Below are 10,658 nucleotides of genomic sequence, written 5' to 3'. Positions count from 1 at the left end.
CATTATAGAAGTTCAGACACTGGTTAGTCAAAAAAAAATTGCCAATTACCCCTACAATGGCTGACATAAACATCCATAAAGTATCTAAATCTCATTTGAAAAAGGGTAAGCTTCTTAGAATAATATTTTACAGATTTTTAAAGGAAAATATTTTGGATGGAAACTACTTAAACATAATCCAACCTTGGACATTAAATTCAACAAATTCATTTGATTTCCACAAAGCTTAGTTTTAATATTTAGACACATTCTGGTGTTTGATCACTTTTGGACAAACCTCTCTGAATAATTGGGCCACATGCTAATACATAATTTGAATGCGTCTCAAATATATCCTGAATGATATAAATAACTTCTTTATATGCAAATTTTCATTTTCCAATGACATTGTTAATTTTAATGGATTGCATAAAGTGGTCATGAATTTGGACACTGTGTGAAGTTTTGAATTACTTTAACAGCATTCCTGGGAAATAATGCCTTGAGATTTTGTTGATATTGTCAGCTAAGCAGCAGAATTTATGTGTAGTTTCTTTCTAGGCTTACAGTATATTTGTGGATTCAAAATGTACTACTGTATCTGTGAAAGTATATTGAGGTATTTTTCTATCCACTGAAGCTTTAAAAAGTATGTAACTTCAATAAGCTAGTAACCATAACTTTTAAAAAAGTATGAATAAGGAATGAAGGTCAAAGACTACAGCCTTCAGTATGGATTACACATCAACATAAGGAAAATGAAAATTCTTACAACTGAATCAATAAGCAACATCATGACAAACGGAGAAGAGATTGAAGTTGTCAAGGATTTCATTTTACTTAGATCCACAGTCAACATCCATGGAAGCAGCAGTCAAGAAATCAAACAATAAATCTGCTGCAAAGACCTCTTCCAAAAAGTCTTGAAAAGGAAAGATATCATTTTAAGTACTAAGGAGCACCTGACCCAACCCATAGTGTTTTCAATTGCCTCATATGCAGGTGAAATCTGGACAATGAATAAGGAAGACTGAAGATAAATTGATGCCTTTGAATTACGGTGTTGGCAAAGAATGTTAAATAGACCATGGACTGCCAAAAGAATGAACAAACCTGTCCTGGAAGAAGTACTGCCAGAATGCTCCTTAGAAGCAAGGATGGCAAGACTTTATCTCACACAATTTGGATATGTTATCAGAATGGATCAGTCACTGGAGAAGGACATCATGCTTGACAAAGTAGAGGGTCAGCAAAAAAGAGGAAGACTCTCAATGAGATGGACTGACACAGTGGCTGCACCAATGGGCTCAACATAGCAACAATTGTGAGGATGGCATAGGACCAGGCTTCGTTTCATTCTGTTTTACGTAGGGTTGCTATGAGTTGGAATTGACTTGACAGCACCTAACAACAACAGCAAAAACATGAAATAAGGATTTATTTTAAGGGGTATATATTACTTCTTGTTGAAATAGAGAAATGTACAAGTTAGCTTTGTTCCAAAATTTTAAGATAAGTAAAAATTGAGAATGTTAGAACTAAAAACCCACTGGTCTGGATATTGCAAAAATTTTGGTAAATAGTGTAATATAATTTTTTCAAAAACTTTATAGTACATTTTTATTCTATATTATTTGGAGGTACTAAATATGTATTGCTTTGTTTATACCATACAATTATATTAAAAAAAAAAAAACAACTGCCGACTAGTCAATTTTTACTCATAGCAACCCTATAGTACAGAGTAGAACTTCCCCATAGGGTTTACAAAGAGTGCTTGGTGGATTCGAACTGCTGAACTTTTGGTTAGCAGCCATAGCTCTTAACCACTATGTCACCAGGGTTTCCTACTGTTATATAGTGCTCCATACGTCTAATATTTCAAAACATTGGCAGATTTTTCTTCCAGAATAGGTAGAGAATTTTGATGTTAGTCAATCTGCAAATGCTCATTGAGTTTTTAATGTTCCTAATACAAGCTAGCTCCAGGAAGATCATATAAACAAAAGAATGGATGATCTTTGGAATTTTACTTATAATACAATAAAGAGGCTTGTTTCTTCCCTTTTCACACCCTGGTTTTCTTTTCAGTAATTTAAATAAGTGTGATGTTTTATTTTAGAAATTATGTGGATGTTTCTTCTTTCATGTTTTCTCTCCCCATAAATGAGGAAACTTGTGGAGAAACCGCATTGTGTCCCATGTTAAAGACAAGGTGATAATTGACTTAGATGGACAGAATAGATTATGTTTATTTATGGTATTTATGTCTGAGCATATCTGGAAAACTAACGGGCTAGGTCAGATAGAAACCTATTTCTATTCCTTGGGGACTTGGGAGGATAGTGTGAAGGTCCTTCTGTGTGATAATTAATATTAAGGTAATGACTCAGCTATATTGAGTTTGAAAACACATAGAAAAAAACTTAGTCAACAGAGAGTAGGAAAATTCTGAGTAAAACATACAAACCATCCCCTGGACTGGTATCTTCATTTAGTTTTAATTTCTGAGTTTAATTGAGAGATATTTAGGGCAAAAATTTAAATGGTTACCTCAGTGAAGAAATCTGTAAGACTTTAGGGTAAAAAAGAGGACTTCCTGGGAAACTCTATAGCAGCATTTTTTTTTGGTAGATGTTATGGGTGAAATAAAAGTGACTCCTCTTAGTACTCTTATTTCAACAATTTGGTTGCTCTAGAAGCACAGCAATGAAGTCATTCTGAGGCTCAATCACCTTTTTTGTGTGTGTTCATCATAATCAAAGTTCTAGTAGTTTTAAAATAGAAACTACAACATATAATTCTGGTAAACAATCAATACAAAATAAAATTCAAATACAGTGCAACACATTTACCCAGTGCCCTAGTATATTTAGTGATCAGCACAACATTTGGAAAAATAGTTCCTTGCTTATTTTAGGTGTTGTTTGGTCATTATACCCATTGCCGTAGAATTGATTCTGACTTATAGCAACTCTATTGAAGGGTTTATTATTAAACTCATTCTTTCAATGATCATAAAAGAACAGTTCCAATACTTTCCTCTTTCAGAAAAGTATTTTCTTATATTGACTTTATTAGCACTAGTTTATTTCCATCTCATAAAATGTTGCTGTTATATATATAAAAATTTCCCAAAATTGGATGTCATAATTTTATAGTAAAATATGAGAAAGTTTCAACAATACAAATCTATACTATGAGGATTGTTCCACCTTTGATGTCACACTCACTGAAGTATAAAGTCTGAACAATTATCTGTAGCAACATGAAGTATATTATTCAATCATTACAAAAATATCCTACTAAATAATTAGAAAATAAAGGCATGGATAAGGTTGGTAATTCTCCCAAGTTAACAGAATTAATAAAGGACAAATTTAAAGGACTTCAAATTGAAAGAAAAAATACAATTTTAACTATCAAACTAAAGCAGGAAAAAATATTTAATATCATTTTTACTAGATGTTAATTTCAGATAATTAAATGATAACTATATCTATATTATCAAATTGATTACCTAACCTAATTAATTATATTTGGGGGATTTGTCTTGACATACACATATATACACATACACTTATACACAGGATGTGAATTTACATTGTGGCCCACAATGAATCTCCTGGCAGTCACTCCCTAGTGTAGTCCCCTACTACTCTGACTCTGGGCTTGGCCAAAAGTCTTGTTTGGCTGATGAGACATTAGCAAGTGTGATGAAAACAGAGTTTGCTATAAGCACTTACATGGTGAGGCTTACCATATTAAGAAAGTTTTCTCTAGAAGCCGGTCATTATGCTGTAAAGAAGTTCAGATTCAATTACTAAATGATGAAAGGCTGTGTGGAGAAAGGCCCTGGAGGAAGAGAGGTCACCTTGGCCATTCCACCTCCCACTAAGCTTCCACCTGAAAACAGCTGTATGAGTGATCTCAGCTAGTCTACGTGGAGTAAAAGAGCTGTCCAGCTGAGCCAAGTAAACCACAGCGTTGTGAAAAACACGAAATCATCACTGTTTTAACCTCTAAGTTTTTGGGTGTTTTGTAATAGATACCTGCAATACATGTGCACTAAAAAGTTTTTTCCTAGTGAAATTTTGTATGTGTTTATTTTAGGACATTATCTTGCCTGAATTTGTTCAGTAGAATATGAGGAAATGTGTTCCTGCACAGAATTCATTTAGTATGCCTAGTAATGGATTTTGTATCTAATACATAATGTTTTATTGCTTCTTAGAGACTTGTTTGGAAATGAGAAGTCCTGCAAAGATTCCATAGTTAATTTTTTTTTCCTTAAAGCATGTGACTATAAATAGCAGGGAAGAGTAAACCAGCAGTATGATGAGACTCTTAAGGCAATTTCAAACAATTCCTAAGTAATTCTCCACAGAGATACAGCTAAAATAGAATTTTCAGTGATGTTAAACTGATTAAAGCCTCATCGAATTCTTAAAGGAATAAACAGACTATAGATCTAAAGAAATTGAGAGCTAATACATGGATTAAATGTACTTATTAACTTAAGTAGGCTGAAAGTTACTTTCTATTTCAGAAAGAAGAACTTTTTTTTTTTAACTTTGAAGACATGTATAGACTTGTGTTTTGGAAAATCTAAAACAAATATAAGAATTTAATGAGCATTTTATGCATCTTTTAAGAAATCTCAGTAACTTTTTTGGTTTGCCTGCTTTTGATTCATATATCCTTGAAAGAAATACAGAAAATAAACAAATGTGGACAGAGTACATAGAAAACACTGTAACTTATCTCCAGAAATATTACAATGACACACTAATATAATTCTTGGGCCACATGATTTATATGAGGCCATAATATGATGTTTTCATCTCACAGGGTAATATGCACTTTGATCAAATTCTTAAAGTTTACTATTATCTTTGAGAAGGAGGAAGAAAAAATTTTTTGTTGCCTAATTTTGAAGCGCTTTATTTTATAATCAATGAGTTTAGGTGAAGCTACAGAGGCTAGAAATTGCTTTAAGACTAGGGAATTGTTTAAGGTATTTATTTTCTCCTTCTGAAGGATATGACCACCCTCCTCCAAAGAATTTCTCTACTTATCTAGAGAACATTGAAACAAACACACCCTTATTAGTATAATCTGTGTCATATTTAAGCATGAGATATTTTGAGTGGATAATATTGAATTACAGGAAAAACACTCTTTTTAAGGAAATTGTCATTGTTAGCTGCCATCTAGTTGGCCCCTGAGTCATGGTGACATCATGCACAATGTAACAGAACTCTGTTCTGCCCTGTGCCATCCCCATGATCAATTGTGGATCAGGCTCTTGTGATCCATAATATTGACTGAAGAAAGAATTCAAGTTTTAGGGGAAGGGGTAATGGCTAATAGCTAATAGAAATATTAAAAAAAAATGGAAGTGGTAAAATTAATAAATTTAGAAGAAACTGTGGAGGAGTAAGAGAGAGGTCTTTTGGATGGGAAGAAACAAAACAACAAAAACATAACTGAGTGTAGTGGTTAAGGTTGTGTGTCAACTTGGCTGGGCCATAATTCTCAGTGATTTGATAGCCCTATTATGGTATGATCACTTCCATGATGAGATTTGATATTATGTGATCACTTCCATGATGGGATCTGCTGTGAGTAGTCAGTTGAAAGGGAGTTTCTTTGGGCTTGTGGCCTGCATTAAATACAAGTGGCAAGGCTTCTAGCTTTTGCTCATTCTTGATCCTGCAACTAACTCCTGTTCATCTGATCTCCCTCAGGTTCTTGGGATTTGAGCTAGCAGCTTACCTGCGGTCTTGCCTGCTTATCTTTGAGATTCGCTGATCTTCACGGCCTTTGAACAAGAGCCCTGCTCTCCGGCTTGCCGATCCTGGGTTCACCAGCCCCTGTGGCTTCCTGCATCAGGAGACGCCTGACCCACAGACTTGGGATATTCCAGCTTCTGCTACCGCGTGAGCCGTTTTCTTGATACAAAACTCTCTCTATATATATATTTATATGCTTTACTCATTTTGCTTCTCTAGAGAACTCAGCTTAAGACATTGAGGAATTGTTTTAATTATATAAGCCCCAAGAGTGATGGTAGCCCAGAACACAAAATGACAAGGTCTCATGTTAAATATTCTACCCTTAGGTTCCCTAGCAATCGTATATTCTCCTTGAGACAATAACATTATAATGAAAAATTCTACATGTAAATAAAACAAGTAGTTATTAGGAGTGAAGTCCCATATAGTTTTATATAGTCCCCTCGTGGACATGTCTACGGAAGTGTTTAAGTTAGGTTTATACTACAGAAAAGGGAGGTCACAAAGAGGAGTTTCATATGTATAAAAGTGTTAGCATGAAATATGGAGTACTTTTGATATGTTTATTGTCTCAGATATTTAGTTGAAATTAGTACTAAACAATAAATAATATATCAATGTTGTTAGGTGGTGTCAAGTCAGTTCTGACTCATAACAACAGAACAAAACATTGCCCAGTCCTGTGCCATGCTCATAATCATTGTTATGCTTGAGCCCTTTGTTGCAGCCACCGTGTCAGTCCATCCCATTGAGAGTCTTCCTCTTTTTCACTGACACTGTACTTTACCAAGCATGATGTCCTTCTCCAGGGACTGATCCTTCCTGACAAAGTGTCCAAAGAATGTAAGACGCAGTTTCATCATCCTTGCTTCTAAAGAGCATTCTGTGTGTACTTCTTTCAGCAGTCAACGGTGTATTCAACATTCTTCACCAACACCACAGTTCAAAGGCGTCAATTCTTCTTAGGTCTTCCCTATTCATTGTCCAACTTTTACATGCATATGATGTGATTGAAAATACCATGGCTTGGGTGAGGCACACCTTAAACTTCAAGGTGACATCCTTGCTTTTCAACACTTTAAAGAGGTTCTTTGAAGCAGATTTGCCCAATGCAATGTGTTTTTTGATTTCTTGACTGCTGCTTCCATGGGTGTTGATTGTGGATCCAAGTAAAATAAAATCCTTGACAACTTCAATCTTTTCTCCATTTATCATGATATTGCTTATTGGTTCAGTTGTGAGGATTTTTGTTTTCTTTATTTTGAGGTGTAATCCATGCTGAAGGCTGTGGTCTTTGATCTTCATTAGTAAGTGCTTCAAGTCCTCTTCACTTTCAGCAAGCAAGGTTGTGTCATCTGCATATTGCAGGTTATTAATGAGTCTTCCTCTAATCCTGCTGTTGTGTTCTTCTTCATATAGCCCAGTTTCTAAGATAATTTGCTCAGTATACAGTTTGAATAGGTATGGTGAAAAGATACAACCCTGGTGACACATATATCAATGTAACTCTGCTAAATTATTTGACTTTACACCTTCACTGATGTTTGGAAGAAAACACACATACTGGGATATCTGATTGGGAAGGCAAGAGAGGAGAAGCTCGTTTGACTGAATCTTATGTAATGATGCAAGAGTTTATGGTAATCTAGGCCTCCTGATTTTAAAACTCCCTCCAAATTAGGGCTGTCCAGAAGCAAGTAGGAAAAGTAGAAAAAGAAGTCAACATTCTGTTATGAATAGCAATAATTTCATAGTGGCACAACTTAGTAGTTTTGTGATATTGGACTTATGAAGTATTCCATCCCATATGAGAAGGATAAAAATACCTGTTAGTATTCTGATATTTCCATATAAATTAAGGGGCTCTGGAAAGAGATTTGTCGGGATAGCATTCTTTTCTAATCTCTTCAAATTCCCACATAAAAACAGGAAGAATGACTAGATAGCAAAACTAAAAAATCCCTTTGACCACAGTTACAAAAATACTAGATAGCAAAGTATAAGCAGGTGAGGACAAAGCACCAACAGCCACAAAACTGCAAGATATCTGTATCTATATCGGAGAAAGAAAAAAGCAACATACCAGCATCTATTAATCTGAGAAAAGGAAATATTCACAATAGCCAACAAGTATTTATTGCAAAATATATATGGCCAATTTAAGGAGAGAAGCTGAAACTGAGTTTTTGCCTCCCAAATGTGGATAAAACAAGAGGCCTTCTATGAGAAGGAATGAACATTCTTCCCCATAAGAGCTCACAAACTTGACCTACCAGAGCTCTTTTCTAAGATATAGCCCCATAGTAACAACATCCTATCCCACTGTGCGAGGAATCTGCTGTGAGTGGAATTAAAAATGACTCGATAAGGACCACAGAAGCAAGGAAAGAGAACACCTAAAGGGGTGGAGGTGGCACAAACCAGAAAATTGCAAGCTGTTATATTTTTAAACACTATACAAAACACAGAAAAGAGTGAGTCAGATTTTCAATCAGGTGAGGCAAATAATATAGAGATATATTAGTTGACTGGTGAAGACTGCTCTGAAAGGTGACTAGAGTCCTGAGCAAAATGAAGGAATATGTCTCACACATACTCGAAGGAAGAGCATGTTAGGTAGAGGAATCAGTAGGATCAAATTAAGTAAGTCAGGTTCACGGCTCAAATTTTCCAGTGTAGCTAGAGTGTGATGAGCAAAAGATAACTGAAAAAGTAGTAGAAGCCATATTATACACAGCCTGGTAACGTTTGGCAAAACTCTGGATTATGCTCTTTAAAGCCTTTTGTGTGAGACCCTTAATATTTAAGCAACGGTCCAGGTGAAAGGAGATGGCGGCTTAATTAAACTAGGCTGATACAGCAAAGAGGTGAAAAGTGGTCAGATTCTGGATTTATTTAGAAAGCATAGTATATATTATCTACTTTTGAATTTACTTTTCAACTGTGCAGTGTGAGAGAAAGAGGAGCCAAAGTTAAATCAGAAGATTTTTACCCTGTGTAGCTTTGGCATTTCGAATCCACCAGCCACTCCACAGGAGGAAGAGGTGGCAGTTTGCTTCGAGAAGACTTACAGCCTTGTAAACCCTGTGGGGGAAGTTCTACTTTGTCCTATAGCATTGCTATGAGTTGGAATGGACTTGAAGGCAGTGGGTTTGGCTTTGGGTTTAACTTTCTAATAGCAGTGTAATTTGCTGAGTTGAAAAAATACAAAAGTAAGAGCAGGGTTTTGAGGGAGAAATTGAAACTTCAGTTTTGGACAGATATGTTTTGAGATGCCTATCTGACATTCAAGGAGCAGTCAGCTGTTAACAGAAAGGTTGGACTTTCAAACCCACCAGCAGCTCTACTCGAGGAAAGACCTGTTTATCTGCTCTGTTAAGATTGTTGCCTAGCAGGGTTATGGAAACTTCTTAGACATATCCAAATACATTGTGGGACTGAGTTACCTGGCTTAAAGGCTAAGGACCATAGTCTCGGGGGACACCTAGGTCAATTGGCATAACATAGTTCATAAAGATAATGTTCTAGATCCTAGAATGGGGTCTTAAAAGCTTGCAAGTGGCCATCTAACAACATATAACTATTGGTCTTTTCCTGTCTGAAGCAAAGGAGTGTGAACTAAACCAAAGACTCAAGGAAGAAATTAGTTCACAGGACTAATGTCCCACATGAATTACAGCCTCCTCTAGCCTGAGACCAGAACAGTTGAATGATGGCCAGCTATCATTACCAACTACTCTGACCAATAACATAATAGAAAGTCCTGGTTAGAACAGGAGACAAATGTAGAACAAAACTCAAATTCATAAAAAAAAAAAATCAGACTTACTGGACCGACAGAGCCTGGAGGAAACCCTGAGATTATCGTCCTAAGACACCCTTTTAACCTGGAACTGAATCCCCTCCCAGAGGTCACCTTCCAGCCAAATAACAGATTGGCCTGTATAATAAGCATAACACCCATGAGGAATGTGCTCCTTAGAACAATCAACTATGAGACGAAACAGGCAACATTTGTCCAAAAGGAAAGATGAGAAGGCAAGGAGGGGCAGGGAAACTGGAGGGATGGAAACCAGGAAGGCAGGGTGGAAATGAGTGTACTGACACATTGCAGGGCCATGGGACAGCAACCCCTGTCACAGAACAATTTGCTTTTGAATTGTTGAATGCGAAACTAATTTGCTATGTAAACTTTCACCTAAAACACAATAGAATGTTCAGGAAAAAAAAAAAAAACCCTAACTCTGAACAAAAACTATTGTTAAATATTCTTTAAAAAGAAAAAAAAAAGGTGATTACAGTGTAGGAAACCCTATGGGGCAGTTCTACTATCCTATAAGGTTACTATGTGTCAAAATCAACTTGATGATACAGAGCAGCGACATTTGACATTAAAGTAGATTACATAAAGTGTATATTTGGATCTATAAGACTAAAGTTCAGAAATAAATGATTATTGTGGATACACTTTAGGGGGTTATCAATATATATTGGTATTCTAAGCCATGAGAAAAGACCATATTATCCAAATACTTAGAGAAGTGAAGAATGAGAGGACTGAACCGGTGGCACATGGACATACAGAGGTCAGGAAAATGATAAGGTGCCAGAAAGGAGACTGAGAAAGAAGGGCTTTCAATAACTTATAATAGTAGGAATGTTTGTTTTCCAGCAAGCCAAGTGAAGAAAGAGTTTCAAGAAGGGACTGACCCATTGTTTTAAATGCTCTTGAGAAACCAGCAAGACAAGGATTGATAACTAACCATTGGTTTTTGTAGCCTAGAGGTTTCTAGAGGTTCTGACAAGAGCTTTTTGGTGGAGTGATGGGAGCAAAAGCCAATGTGACAAAAATTTGAAAAAGATGGAGGAAGAACATATGGA

Source organism: Loxodonta africana, chromosome 3 (assembly GCF_030014295.1).
Source record: "Loxodonta africana isolate mLoxAfr1 chromosome 3, mLoxAfr1.hap2, whole genome shotgun sequence".
Lineage (NCBI taxonomy): Eukaryota > Metazoa > Chordata > Mammalia > Proboscidea > Elephantidae > Loxodonta > Loxodonta africana.
Note: the sequence above shows the minus strand (reverse complement) of the source record.